This window comes from Dipodomys spectabilis, unplaced genomic scaffold (assembly GCF_019054845.1).
Source record: "Dipodomys spectabilis isolate Male_0828 unplaced genomic scaffold, ASM1905484v1 ptg000132l, whole genome shotgun sequence".
Taxonomy (NCBI): domain Eukaryota; kingdom Metazoa; phylum Chordata; class Mammalia; order Rodentia; family Heteromyidae; genus Dipodomys; species Dipodomys spectabilis.
Genome location: NW_024870809.1, coordinates 3,720,154 through 3,735,669, shown reverse-complemented (window position 1 = coordinate 3,735,669; position 15,516 = coordinate 3,720,154). Strand labels below are relative to the sequence as shown.

Sequence of the window (15,516 nt, the reverse complement as noted above, 5' to 3'; positions counted from 1 at the left end):
TAAGAGAAATTTGTATTTTGCTCTATTGCTAATGTTAACTGGGCTACTTTGTTTGATCACTATTGTTTATGTGCTGTGAACATCTTAGGCTAATAACTTGTCTCTGGAGTTGCCCATGGCATAGGGAAATGCTGTATGTGGACGTGTGGCTTTTGGTGGGCCAATCTTTGTAGTTACATAGCCATGACATGCTCCCTTGGAAGGTTGCTGGCCTGTTCAAGATGCTCTGTAGAGTTGGAGACCAGACAGACAGCTTCCTTCCTCTGTAGAATCTGCTTGTGACCCTACTTCTCCCCTGGGCATATGGTTCTTCATGTTCAAGGGCTTTGTTCGGTGTCCTAATAGTTTCTCTTAAAGTGCAAATTAAAGTGAGGAAAGAAAAATATCACCTTATTACAAGTCCTGGCTTTCTCAAAAATAGCAAGTTGTCGAATCCATTAAAGTGTATTGCAAGCAAATCTTGTTTCTCTGAAAGCAAGTTTACTTAAATGAAATTAGCAAGAGTCCCAAAACCCTCATTTTAACCATGAGTTGTGACCAACTCACTCATCAGACCTTTCATTAGAGCTGCTAATGAGAAGGTAAATCGACTTAATTCATTTCATGTCTTTCTCCTTCGTGGGCCCCCATTTTGGAGCTGTTCATAAGCAGGGAAATGGTGGCCAGCCACAGGGCAGGAACAGGAAGAAAAGCTCAGCAGCTCCTTGGATAATTGAGAGCAGTGCAAATGGCTTTCTGATTTACTTAAGTCATTAAAGTGTTAGGTAGGGGAAGAATACCCATTTACTGCTTCAAATAGTTCTTTGAAATAGCCACTTAGTCTCTTGCCTTAGGTGAGTAACTTTCCTGCTGGGTTGAGGGGTAATGGATCCTGACTTCATGTATTTCTTACTTGGACAGCTCCTAAGAGAAAGGGGATGTATTTCAATTTGTTTCCCCCCTGACTTTTCAAAATGAACTCAATTATTTAGTGTAATGTTTTAAAAGTAACATTTATTGCTTTTATTTCATTATGTTGAAAGTAATGTTTATCGAAATAGAAAATATAGACACATAAGGAAGAAAATAAGCATCACTCCCAAGAGATAATTTTAGTTTATTGCCTTACTTTTTTAATAAGAAAGATCATATTGTATATGGAGGTGTTTAGTGTGTGATTTCTAAATTTATTAGCATGTTTGTATACATGTATAAATATGGCTGCCAGATTTATTTGTGTGCCAGAACTAGGACTTGAACTCAGGGACTGGGCACTATCCCTGATCTTTAACACTCAAGATGGGTGCTCTCCTACTTGAGCCACAGCTCCACTTCAGTCTTTTGCTGGTTAATTGGAGATGGGAATCTCATGGATTTTTCTGCCTGGCTGACATTGAAACAGGATCCTCAGATCTTAGCCTCCAGAGTAGATAGGATTACAAGCAATAACCATACATTCCTGGCTAGATAATAGCTTTTTATCTGTCATTGTTGTTATAGATATTTCCCCCAAATCCATATGCTTTGGCTTTGCTGATAATACATTCTTATATTTTTATGTATATTTTTTTGTTCCAGTCGCTAGGCTTGAACTCAAGGCTAAAGGCTAGTGCTCTACCACATGAGCACCCTTGCCCCAGCAATAAGAATCTCATATTCTTTTCTGCTTGGGCTGGCTTCAAATAGTAGTCCTCAGATTTCAGCCTCCTGAGTAACTAGGATTATAGATGTGAGCCAGCAGTTCCCAGTTTATGGCTTTTTCTTATACACAGATGATTCTCTTTTTATAAAACTTCTGCAATGGGCTGAGAATGTGCCTTAGTGGTAGAGTGCTTGCCTAGTATGCATTGAGCTCTGGGTTCAGTTTCTCAGTACATAAACAGAAAAAGCAGGAAGTGGTACTGTGGCTCAAGTGGTAGAGTGCTAGCCTTGAGCAAAAGAAGCTCAGGAACAGTCCCAGGCCCTCAGTTCAAGCCCCAGGACTAGATTTACATACATTATTTTAAATTATTTCATAACAACCATTTGTAGTTCTTTTTTTTGGGGGGGGGTCCAGTTGTGGGGCCTGAACTCTGGACCTGGGCGCTGTCCCTCAGCTCTTCAGCTCAAGGCTAGCGCTCTACCACTTGAGTCACAGTACCACTTCCGGCTTTTTTCTTTTTGTTTGTGTGGTACTGAGGAATCGAACCCAGGGCCTCATGCATGCAAGGCAAGCACTCTACCACTAAGCCACCTTCCCAGCCCAACCATTTGTAGTTCTTATTTTTCCTTCTTAACTGAACAGCTATCTTTGTTATTTCATGTTTTATATACTAGGGTTTATTTATTGATCATTCTCTTTCATCTATTTATGTGTATATGGTAAGTACACTGATTTGATGATAGTAGCTGAAAGTATTTTTGTCCATTCTATGGCATTTTCCTTAGATTTCCCTATTAGGGTTCTAACTAGAATTACAATAAATTTATATTTTAGTTTTTAAGTAGTACAGGTCTTTTTATATAACATGCTATTTCTTTCCTTATCTTCTAATCTGATTTTATGACTTTAAATTAGTTAGGTCCTTTTCTTTTTACCTGCTCTATATCTTTTCGATGCATTTATTTCTCAAAAATTACCAGCCCTTTTTCTTGTTATGAGTAAAATATTTCTTCCCTTTCTATCACTAAGTGCTTTATGTTAGAATATAAAAAAGATTATTGATTTTATAAATATTTGTTATATCTAACTACCTTATCAAATTTTCTTGCTTGTTCTGGTAATTTTTCCCCAATAGTTATACTAGGCATTTCTTTCTTTTTCCTCCCTCCCTCCCTCCCTCCCTCCTTCCCTCCCTCCCTTCCTCCCTGCCTGCCTGCCTGCCTTCCTGCTTTCCTTCCTTCCTTCTTTTCTCTTTCTTCTTCCTCTGTCTTTTATTCTCTCCTTTTTTATCTCCTTCTCCTCTTCCTCCTCTAATCTCTTCTTCCTTCCTTTTCTTCCTCCTCCTCCTGCTCCTCCTCTTCCTTTTCCTCTTCCTTGCACTGGTGTTTGACCTTAGGACTTCATGCTTGTTGGTCAGGTGCACTACCACTGAAGCCAAATTTTCAGCCCATATTTAATTTTCTTGTTACATTTACTAGAAAATCAGGAAAACTTCAATAAAAATGATGCCAGTGGCCTACTCTGCCTGATTTAAAATATAAATGTTGTTTGCCTTTATAGTTGCTGTTGCTGTTTAATTTCCACAATTACTGAAGAGATTTTTGTCTGGGTTTTAATTTTCTTTTAGATTGCTATTCATTCATTCATTCATTCATTCAGTGATGACAATGGAACCTGTGGCTTCAATCTAATAGTTTCACATACAATGAATTATGTTAATAGAGTTTCTTAATTTGAACTACTCTTACATTACTGGAGTAATCTTGCTGATTGTAGTGTACTACTATTTTAGCATATTGCCAGTTTCTATTTGTAAACATTTTATTTGGAACTTAGCTTCTGTATTCATGAGTGACATTGCAGTCATTTTATATGCTTTTTCATCAGACTTGAGGATTAAAGTTATACACCACAAAATATTCCTTCTTTTTCTCTGCTTTGGAATATTTTAATTGCCCTTAGACAATATGAATCTTTTAAATATCCAACAAAGCTCACCTGTAAAGCCCATTTGGTCTTGGTATCCTTTTTAGTGAATATACCAGACCCATAATTAACCTTTCAGTGTCTTCTATGGTTATCAATTTTTTCCAAATCTTTTAGGTTACTTGTATTTGTTAGGAAAATTCTCACTTTTTTTGTGTTTAAATTTGTTGCCCTAAATTTAATAGAGTATGTAATGCCCTCTTATTTTAAAATTTAAAACTTATCAACCTGTATGAATTTAGGTGTTTTTCCTTGAACTTAATCTGGTCTATTTTCGTGGTCGTTTAATCTAGACTTTAATCCTCTTGGTCAACATATTATTGATATTTTTGGTCAGTACATAGAACATTGTTTTGGATTTTTACCTTATCGTATTTGTGTTTCCTATTATTTAATTTTATGCTTTTATCTTCATTGATTCCCTTGCCCTGTTTTCATAATCTCTCAAGATGAGTATTCCTTTAACCTTGTCCACTTTAGTCCTAGGTTTCAGTTGTCTTTCATTCACTTACTGTGCTTTTTCGATTTTATTATGCACTCCACATCACTTTGAAATTTAGTACTTTGAGATAATTAGATATAATTATAGAATGTGTGAAGCCTAGTACTGTATTGCAGTTGTACAAAAATACAGAGAAAGTCTGTGTGCCATTTATCTAGTTTCCTTCTATGCTAACCACTTGCAGAATTATAGTAAAGGACCCATGCCAGGAAATGAGCATTGATGTAATTTGATCTAAAGAACAGCTCCATCACCATAGCAATCCTTCATGTTCCTCTTTTATAGCAATACTCACCACCTCCCCCTTTACACTCCATCTCTGACCTCCTGCAGATACTAATCTGTTCTTTATCTCTGTAATTTTTTATTTCCTTTTTTTGGTAATTTTTTATTTCAAGTATGTTATATAAATGTAATCATAAATCACATTTGGATTGATTTTTGTCATAATTCCTTGAAGATTAATCAAAAGTTTTTTTGTTTTGTTTTTTTTTTTTTGGGTCCGGTCGTGGGGCCTGAACTCTGGGCCTGGGCACTGTCCCTCAGCTCTTCAGCTCAAGGCCAGCGCTCTACCACTTGAGCCACAGTGCCACTTCCAGCTTTTTTCTTTTTGCTTATGTGGTGCTGAGGAATCGAACCCAGGGCCTCAGGCATGCAAGGCAAGCACTCTACCACTGAGCCATCTTCCCAGCCCTAATCAAAAGTTTTATAGTACACTCCCATTTTAAATGGGAGAATTTTATTCCACTTTGTGGAAATATTGTGTACAATATGAAGTTAAAAATGAATATTTTAGTTGAGCATAGGGTACATACTTGTTATCTTGGCATTTGGGAGGCTAGGCAGGAGGATTGCAAGGCCAGCTTGTCTACATAGTGAGACTGTGTCTTACACACACACACACACACACACACACACACACAAAACAGATCATACAGTCAGGTGCTGGAGGCCTATAATACAAGCTATTCAAAAGCCTAATATGAGAATCATGTTTTGAGGCCAACCTGGGCAGAAAAGTTTGTGAGACTCTGTCTCTAAAATAACCAATTACAGAGCTGGAAAGCAGGACTCAGGTGGAAGAGCATCAGCTGAGCAAGCAAGTTAAGCATGCGAGATGCCCTGAATTCAAACTATGTTGCTATCAAAACCCAAAAGCAGAAAATAAACAATATTTTAGAAAGTAGACAGCTCAAAATAATAAATTTGCCTTATATTAATATATCTTTACTATTTCAAAATATACTGGCTTAAATTGCCCTTGTTTGATATTTAAAATAATGTTTTGAACAAGAAATACATTATAATATACATTAAGCAATTGGGAGCCAAGAAATAATGAGTAACTGAATAATTTAGCTAAGATCACATAGTAACAGGCTTGCAATTTTTAAAATCCTTTTTTTTTTTTTGATCCAGTTGTGGGGCCTGAACCCTGGGCCTGGGTGCTGTCCCTCAGCTCTTCAGCTCAACGCTAGTGCTCTACCACTTGAGCCACAGCGCCACTTCCGGCTTTTTTCTTTTTTGCTTATGTGGTGCTGAGGAATCAAACCCAGGGCCTCAGGCATGCAAGGCAAGCGCTCTACCACTGAGCCACCTTCCCAGTCCCTTTAAAATCCTTTTGAGACAGCATCTTACCATGTAGCCCAGGTTCACCTGGAATCTACTATGTATCTTAGGCTAGATTATTCTCAATCCTCCTGCCTAGCAACCTGGGTATTGGGATTATAGGCATGTGATACCATGTCTAGCTGCTTTTCTTTACCTGCTAAGATGTGTCATCAGATTAACTTCATGGCTACATCGGGTGGAGAGCCATGTGCATGATTCCTTTACTTGATGCTTCTAACAAACCTGTTGGAGGAGCTCTATTATTATTCTTAGTTGGAGCTAGGAAACTGAGGCTCAAAAAGTTTCAATGGCTTGTGCATGGTACATATGGATTTGATCAAAAGTCTCACTGACTCCTATACTGCTAGTCACTTGCTTTGTGTTGTTGAAGTAATTTCTATCAGTGAACATGCAAAAAGTGCAAAAGCCTTTTACTTAAAGCCATACTAATCTTAGTGTACACAAATAGGCACTGCTGAGGCCTTTCTATCCGTGGGACCTATGGTCCCATTGACTAGCACTGCCTTTCCTGTGTTTTGCTTTGTTCATTGGCCCTTTGCTGTGCCTGCTATGTGTGAGTTTCCTGGTGGCCCAGTTAAGCATGTTCTTCATGGAGACATGCCCAGTCCTTGCAGGGAAGGGTTATGGCATACCCCATGGTGAATTGGGGCTACCACTTCTTTTCACAGTGGAAAGGGGACAGGGTTCTCCACAGGATTCTCTACATTTAACAATGGGAATGATGGTTTGCTAATGTGCTGGCTGGGTCTCAGACTGTTTCCTTTCCATGCTCCTAAGTTGGCCTATGACTTGTGAAACACTGCTGATGTAGCACGTTACTGGAAAGGAAGACTACCTCTGCAGAAACAACTAGGATGTGAAGTATAAACAGACCAAGTTTCTACCTGGGCATCCCCATAGCAACCTTGGCCATGATGTGCCTTTGATCTCACATATCGAACTCATAGGATTTAGTTTTTTGGGTGGCTTTCTGCCCCTGAAGACTTCCTATACTTCCCTTCCTGGGTCTTTTCTTCTGTGATTGCTTAATAGTGGTACCAGGATTGTTGGTTGTGTTCTGTTTATATTTACAGGGCTGTTTGATGTCTCTTTTGGTCTGAGGCCTTTCTTTTTATTCATTTGATTGATTTGAATCATTCTTTCTTGAAGAGCTTATACACTAGCACTTTTTTTAATGCCGATCCTGGGGCTTTAACTCAGGGCCTGAGCACTGTCTCTGAGCTATTGTTTTCAAGGCTAGCGCTCTACCACTTAGAGCTACAGCTATTTCCAGCATTTTTAGTGAATAATTGAGAGCCTCACAGACTTTCCTGCCTAGTCTGGCCTTGAACTCCAATCTTCAGATCTTAGCCTCCTATGTAGCTAGTATTGTAGATGTCAACCATAGGCACCTGGCTTATACTAGTACTTTTTAATATCCAAGATACAAAATGCCTTTGCTCATTCAGTTTTGTACAAAACCTATTCCCATAGCATGCTGTGTCTACAAGTTTCATATCTATAGATTCAACCAACTACAGATGGAAAATACTTTATAATTTTTCATCTGGACAGTTAGACCTTTTCCTCATCATTTTCTCCTGACAGCGTATAGCCACAGTTTACCTAGCAACAGTCATCTACAGTTTAATCAAAGTGTAGGGGAAGTTTGTAGGCTATATGCAAATGTCCATTTTATACTAGAGACTTGAGCTTCCATGGATTTTGGTATCTTCAAGGATGTCTTAGAACTAGTCCCAAATGCATAATGATGGAAGACAGTCAACCTTTGGAAATTATTTTGTGCTTATTATCCTACTACTGACTTCAAAATAAATTAGCTGTCCCAATTACTTTTAGGAAACCCACCCAGTCCCATTTATGAGCCAACTTGCTCCACCAATTCTTTTTTTTAAAACTTTGTCCATTATTTTATTCTTTTTTAAATATATTTTTATTGTAAAGATACTGTACAGAGGGGTTACAGTTATATCAGTAAGATAATGAATGCATTTCCTATTGAGCACTGTTACCCCTCCTTTGTCTTTCCCCTACCATCCTTCCCTCCCCACCTCCCTACCTCCTCCTTCCCTGCCCAAATTGTAAAGTTCATTTTCAACATAGTGTCTTTTACATTTTATTGTCACAATGGGTCAACCTGTATCCTTATTTCAGCATCTTGTTATTTCCCTTCCTCTCCCCAAATTAGAAAAATGTATATACAAGGTGCAAGACACCGGAATCAGATACAGTGAAAACAGGAGTCATAACATGGAGGGAGAATATACAAAAGAAATTTAAAAAATCACATAGTACATTATAAGTACATTAAAAATAACAAGAAAGATAAAACCTCTTGTGTCCCTATCTTGGGGTTCATTTCACTTAACATCATCTTATATGGTCATATGTACATAGCATTTGACTTTTTCTGTTTGTCCTAGACATATACTAGTTATTACAGATAAGGGAAACCATGGGACCTATGTTTCATTGGGCCTGGCTTACTTCACCTAATATAATTTTTTCCAAGTCTTTACATTTCCTAACAAATGGGGTGATGTCATTTTTCTGATAGAGGCACTGAATTCCATTCTGAGAGAGAGAGAGAGAGAGAGAGAGAGAGAGAGAGAATGTATATCTATTTATCTATCTATCTCTCTATATATCTATCATATTTTCTTGATCCATTCATCTACTGAGGGGCATCTGGGTTGATTCCATATCTTAGCTATAGTGAATAATACTGCAATAAACATAGTTGTGCTAGTAGCTTTAGTATGACCTTGTTTGTGATCGTTTGGGCAAATACCCAAAAGTGGTACTGCTGGATCATAAGGGAGCTCTTTGTGGAGTCTTTTGAGGAACTTCCATACCGCTTTCCAAAGTAGTTGAACAAGTTTACACTCCCACTAACAATGCAGTAGTGTTCCCTTTTGGCCACATCCCTTCCAGCATCTGTTGTTTTAGATTTCTTGATTATAGCCATTCTAATTGGGGTGAGGTGGTATCTCAATGTTGTTTTGATTTGCATTTCTTTTATGGCTAAAGAAGTTGAGCATTTCTTCATGTGTCTATTGGCCATTCTTATTTCCCCTTCACAGAAATCTCTCTAAGTCTTTAGCCCATTTGTTAATCAGGCCGTAGTTTCTTTGAGGATTTGTTTTGGAGGGATTTAATTTTTTGAATTCTAAGTATATTTTAGATATGGGACCCTTGTCTGTTGTGTGGCTAGTGAAGATCTTTTTCCAATCCGTGGGCTTTCTACTGATCTTGCTAGTTATGTCCTTTGCCATGCAGAAGCTCTGCAGTTTCATGCAATCCCATTTGTCCAACCTTTCTTTGATTTGTTGTGCTTCTGGGTCTCTTTTAAGAAAATTTTTGCCTGTGCCAAGAAGCCCTACAGTTTCTCCTATTCCATCCTGTAATGTTTTCAGGGTGTCTGCTTTGACTTCGAGGTCTTTGATCCATTTGGAGCTGATTCTGGTGCAGGGTGATATATAAGGATCTAGGTTTAGTTTTCTACAGGTGTTTAACCAATTTTGCCAACACCATTTACTGAAGAGTCTGTCTTTCTTCCATTCTATTTTTTAGCTCCTTTATTGAAGATTAGGTGGCTATAGGTCTGTGGGTTCATTTCTGGTTCTTCAGTTCTATTCACTTGTTCTTGTGACAGTACCAAGCTGTTGTGATTACTATGGCATTGTAGTAGAGTTTGAAATTTGATATTGATATTCCTGCAGCACTCTTCTTTCTGTTAAGGATTGTTTTTGCAATTCAAGGTCTTTTATTGTCACATATAAAATTTTGGGTTGCTTCATCTATTTCATTGAAGAATACTACCTATTTGTAACAAATAAGAAACCCAAAGGAACAAGGTCTGTGCTGCACTATGTAGCTAGAGAACACTTAACTTTCTCATGCATCTCACTGTACTTTTCCCTGGTTCTTTGTGCCTTTTAAACTTTTCTTTCCCTCTGCATGCTTGTGAGAGACTCCAATTTGAGTTCCATACAATAAATCTGATTGAATCTGATGGCTTTTTTTTCTTTACCATTTCCACTGTAGTTTTTTTACCTTTGAGTTTTTGTCGTAAAGAGAGCTTAGAGTGTCATGATTGGTAGACAAATGATCTAGCACTTGAGCCATGCCCCAGTCATTTTGCATTTAGTTTTTCAGATTAGGTCTTGTATTTATTACTTAAGCTGTCCTTAAATTGTGATCCTCCTAATTTTGCTTCCCACATAATTGGAAATATAGGGATGTAACTCCATGACTTGCTCCAGCATGAAATTTAATTGTGGTATTATAGTATTGATTTCTTTATAATTTTTCTTTACTGACTCCTCCTCTTGCTCCTCTTCCTCCTCTCCCTCCTCCTCCTCATACCATGTCTTGAACTCAGGACCTTACATTTACTCATCTTGCTTCCTCATACCTGGTTTTCTGTCAGCCATATCTCTAGACTGGCATTTTAGTGGTTAATTGGAGTATTGCAGACTTTATGCCCAAGCTGGCTTTGAATGCTGCTGATCCTTCAAGTCTCAGCCTCCTGAGTAGCTAAGTATATAGGCATGAGCCACTGGCACACAGCAGTTTGTTTTTCTTTTTAATATGTTTTATGGTCTTTTATTTTTACACCTGCTTCATAGAGTACAAGCTTTCTTGAATACTTTTAAGGATACAGTTTTCTAAAACACTTCGTTTGGTTCATGCACTAAATTCCGACACCTGTGCTTTCTCCCAGTCTTCAGAATGATGCATATTTTTCTTGTGCTGCTGGAGGGTTTCATTGACACTGGTATTTTTTTTGTGTGTTTCTGCATATTCAAAGGAGAATCTGTTGTTAGTCATAGACAGATAATGTAGACTGCCTTTATATATTCTCTATGTTTTCCATGATATTGATTAGAGCTACGTGTCAGCTGCACTTTTAGTAGGCAGATTGATGTGCATAGCTTCTAACTTGTTTTCTAGTTTTGTGCGCTAGTCCTCTAGTGGGTTCTGTTGAACCAATGTGGAATATGTAGCCCTAATAATAAGCATCTGGAATTGCTTAATGCATGATATATGTCATAACCCAGGGCTTTCTATATGCATGGCTATTCAAGTTTTACTTGTGAAAACTTCATTCTTAAGTAATATGCTAGGATCAACCCCACCATATTTTACTCTCTACTTGGAGAATTGAGAGTCTCCAAATGGATATGCATTAGTTTGGGTAGTGGCTGATTGTCATGTGAAAGAGGGATGGCTGTTCTGTTTATTGATTACCAGATGGTAAACCATGAGGCTGATGATGGCACAAAGATTGAGGATCTTCCTGTCACTCAGGTTTCTGGAAGCTGCTGCACGAACTGGTCACTTTTTTTCTTTCTTATTTTAGTATCAGCCTTATTGTTAGATGGAGATTTGTCCCAGATTTTGGCAGTAGTATGACTCTCAGTCTATGTTTTCAGTTATGTGGGGAATTTTATTGTTTTCTCTATTTTCATGGAAAGCTAGGAGACACTATGTAGTGGTTGTTAGCCAAGTGTTATTTTAAACAAAAAACCTTGGGCATATTGTGATTTAGAACAGCAGTTGGCAACCTTTAAAGGGCTAGATAGCAAGTGCTCTGGCCCTTCAGGGTTCTTTGATCTTTACTTGAACTACTTCACTGTAGTAAGAAAGATATGCAAAGGAATGAGTGTGTCTGTGTTCCATAAAATGTCATTGACCTAAACAGGAGGATAATAGAAGCTATATTTTGTCATACTGATACCTTCTGTTTTTTGTTATTGTTTAATTTATTCTGCTTTTTCCTTGCATTTTATTTTATTTTTTTATTGTGAAAATACCATACAGAGAGGTTACAATTGGTGGGCCCTCCGTTTTTTAAAGGATGGTAACCCACAGGGTTTATACTCATCCCTTGTGACCTAAGCATCAGCAAAGGGATTGTCTTTTTCTTTCAAGGCTTAGGAAAACTCTGCAACTCTCCCATGTATTCGCATCAGAGGCATCTTAACATTAGCCAGTGTTTCCTTCACGCATATAGACATACTGGTGACTAGGGTTGCTTCCTATAGATGGTATTATTCAATCTCAAAGTTATAAAGTCCTTACATTTAAGTTATTAAATGACCACAGACTAGATCAGAGAAGCCACAAGCCTGAGCTAGATGTTTCTGCAGACTTAATATGCAAATTCTCACTTGGCAATTGGAGATCTGGGTCCTGCCATCTGTAAACAGTGCTTCCCTGTTCCTAGGCTACTTTTCTCTCAGTGGTGTGCAGATGAAACTCTTGGTTTCCCAGCTCTCGCCTTGGCAGCCCTCATATTGGCTAAGACCTGGACAGACCCAGGGTCTTTTGTCTGTTCAGTGGCTGGCAGTAGGAGAAACATATCTCTGATACGTTCAATGTTGTTCATGGAGCTGGGTTGGCATATCCAGTTCCATTGTCCTTTCTCCCATGTGAAACTTCATTAAAGCTAACATCTCAAATCTGGGGGCTACTGAAGCCATCAATCCTTTGAACCAAAGGAACTCTGAAGTTTCCCAATCACTCTGTTGGATTTCTTATCCGTGCTGAAGAAAAGTATGGTCAGCAGATAGTAGAAGGCTTTCCATGGGTCCCACCATAGAAGTCTCCAATTCTCTGCTTGCTCTTTGTTGTGCTGGTTGCTGCTTTATTTTGTCAGTAGTGGGGCTTGAACTCTGGGCTTGAGCGCTGTCCCTGCGCTCTTCAGCTCAAGGCCAGTGCTCTACCACTTGAGCCATAGTGACACTTCCGGTTTTCTAGTGTTTTTTTTTTTTTGAGATAAGAGTCTCACAGACTTCCTTTGCACTGTGATCCTTAGATCTCAGTCTCCTGAGTGTTAGGATTACAGGCTTGAGCCACTGGCGTTTTGTTCATTCATTTGAGACAGTCTCCCTATTGTACACAAGATGGTCTTTAACTCCTAGCTCAGATGGTTGTTCCTTGTCAGCTTCTGGAGTCACTGGAACTTACAGGTCTATACCGCCTTGCCCAGCTAGTAATACTTTTCAGATGAAGGTTTTACAAGGGACTGAGAAATTCTCAGAGAGGCTAGTGTTTTGGAATTCTCTCTGAGCTGGGATATCTTGAAGGAAAAGGGAATGGCAGCTATGATTTCCTGGCTTTGTGTAGTGGTCAGACAGTTTAGTTGACTGTGAAAAATTACTGTACTAGTTTACCTACATATGAGCAGTAGGGGTGGGAAGAGAGAACCTGTGGAATTGAATGTGAAGAGAGAACCTGTGGAAATGAATAAGTGGCACTGTATGATGGCAGTGAACTCTTTCCCCTAGTCCTGCCCTGGGTAAAAGATGTGCATAGCAGAGGCGTTAGTATAAATTTGCTGCCTTTAAGATTGCACAGCCCCACCTCTCCCCTACACTGAAGCCTTGAAATGTATTCCTCTTTATGTGCATGTGGAGAGGAATGGATCTACACTGCAAGTGGGATTATTTGCTCATCTGTATCTGCTCACTCAGTCCAGACAGGTTTTTGAAGGAGAGGAGATGAAATTTCATCGTGGCTGCAGAGATGCCTTGCTGGATGGAGAGACTATAGTAGGCCAGGTGGGAGTCAAGATAGCTGAGGAAAGCTTGGGAGTAGATGAGGGTAAAAATGAGGGCACCTTGACATGTGATCATGGCACTGCAGGATTGATACCCTGTTAGCCTTTGGACCTTATATTCAGATAGCTTATTAGCTGGATGGGTGCCTGTTTTCTAGATTACATTTGTTATACCCTCCAATTTTTTGTGTGTGCCAGTCCTGAGGCTTAACTCCGGGCCTGAGCACTGTCTCTGAGCTTTTGTGCTCAAGGCTAATGTTCTACCACTTGAGCCATAGCTTTTGTTTTTTTGGTGATTAATTGGAGATAGTCTCACAGACTTCCTTGCATTGGCTGGTTTTTGATCAAGATCCTCAGATCTCATCCTCCTGAGTAGCTAGGAATGCAGGTGTGAGCCACCAGCACCTGGCCATATACCCTCCAATTTTTTTTAAGCTCGAGGAGCTTTTTATTGTTTCATCAACTGTGCACATATAATGAGGTAGAGAAGTCCACAAGGAATTGATGATCATGTTTCACTGTTATTTGCCCTTTGGTCCTTCTTCTTATAAGCGCTTTTCTTTTAATGTTATTGGACATTGACTCTGATCACAATGCAACCCAGGTGTGTATAAATAAACACAGCATCATGTATCCTCCTTCCATGGTTCCTTTAAATAGAAAAAAGTGCTAAATATCTCTCCACAACCTATTTGTCCACAGTTGTCCCACCTGTAGTTGTAAAAACAGATTGTATGTAACTTGATCTGAAATCCTTCTTGAACTACAGCTCATTCAAAGAAATCCTAGGAAAGAATATCTATTGCTATTGTCCATGGTCTCCAAAAGGTGAGGACCCCAACTGGCTTACAGACAATTGGGAGGGGTCTTCAGCAAACTGAGGACATTTGGGAAATTGTACAGAGGCAAATCTTGTCAACAAGATACCAACTCCTTCAATTAAAGCTAGGAGAATACCTCCCATTGCTGCTGACCTAACCATGGCCACCAGTCTGTTTCTGGTGGGCAGGATGGCTCCTGTTAAGGCACCACTAAGTGATGGAGTCCCAGAGATCTTCTTTTCCTCTGACTTGAACCATAATACAGTCAATCATGGAGAACAGACCACCTCAAATTTCAAAGCTACCTCTCAACTAGGAAGCCCTGGTTTTAATAGCTGTCAAACTCCCTCATATTCTGTGGTTCACTCCCACAGGAGAATTTCGAAAACGTTTGCTAGCTTGGAAGATGCCGCCACCTATGGTACCCATTGTAAAGGCCCCACCACAGTCATCCACAATTTCCAAGGGCATGGCTTTTGGGCATACTCCTCTATCTTGACTCCAGACACAGGTCTACCCTCTCATTTTTAAACAGTAGGATTTTTCCTAGAAAGCCTCAGCTATCTGGGATTGCCCTGAGGTTGTAAATGGGACTCAGATTGAATCTGTTCTTAGTGTTGGAATAGTTTACATCTCAGTACCCCTCTTCCCAATGCTCATCAGATCAGTTACTGTGGATACTGATAGATTCTGAACTAAGATTTGGCTTGTGTCATATGATATTTTCAAAAGTTTCATCATTGAGGAAGTTGCTTTGTTGGTTAAGTTTGGACTTATTGCTGAGTAATATGTTTGGAAGGTTACCTTGGGACTATGCAGCCTCAGTTTGTGTCAAGGGAGAGAAAGCAATACATGATAATTCTGCAGATTGCCACTTGTCAGGGTCCTACATTGCATTCATCTATATTCTTTCCTTAAGGCATGGCCAAGGAGGAAGTTTTCAAGTCAATTACAGGATTTTCTTCCATTTCAACTGCACAGAGAAAGCTACCTTCCTCCTCACATATATGCAAGTCTCCCAAATGTGCTTGAAGAAGGTTTGTGGAGCAAGACTGCTTCTAATTATTTATTTTTTTCATCCTGGGCTGCTGTGCTTTCTGTAGACAAGTCTTTGGATGTACAACATTTCCAGATAAAAGGAATGGTAGAGACTAAGATAACTATTTCCATTCTGAGAACCATGGCAAACTGTACTCAGTAGAAGAATGGGGACACATCTTTTGGGGCCTGTTTTTGTCAGGCCACCCAGTCCTAATGAAAGCCAAGGGAGCAATCTTCTATGCTATATATTAGGCAAGAGCAATTCCACAAAAAGAGCAATAGAACATCACAGAAAAGGTTTGGGCATGGTATATAGGAGCTGTGCAATTGATAATGATGAAGTAGA

At 39.1% G+C, this 15,516-nt stretch overlaps 1 protein-coding gene and 1 pseudogene across 5 annotated transcripts in view; one reads left to right on the top strand and one right to left on the bottom strand.

Moving 5' to 3' along the window:
* Positions 1-15,516, top strand: part of Tmem164 (transmembrane protein 164) — a 174,011-nt gene that overhangs the window by 71,566 nt on the left and 86,929 nt on the right. The window lies entirely within an intron of this gene.
* On the bottom strand, positions 14,114-14,628 carry LOC122116376 (annotated as a pseudogene).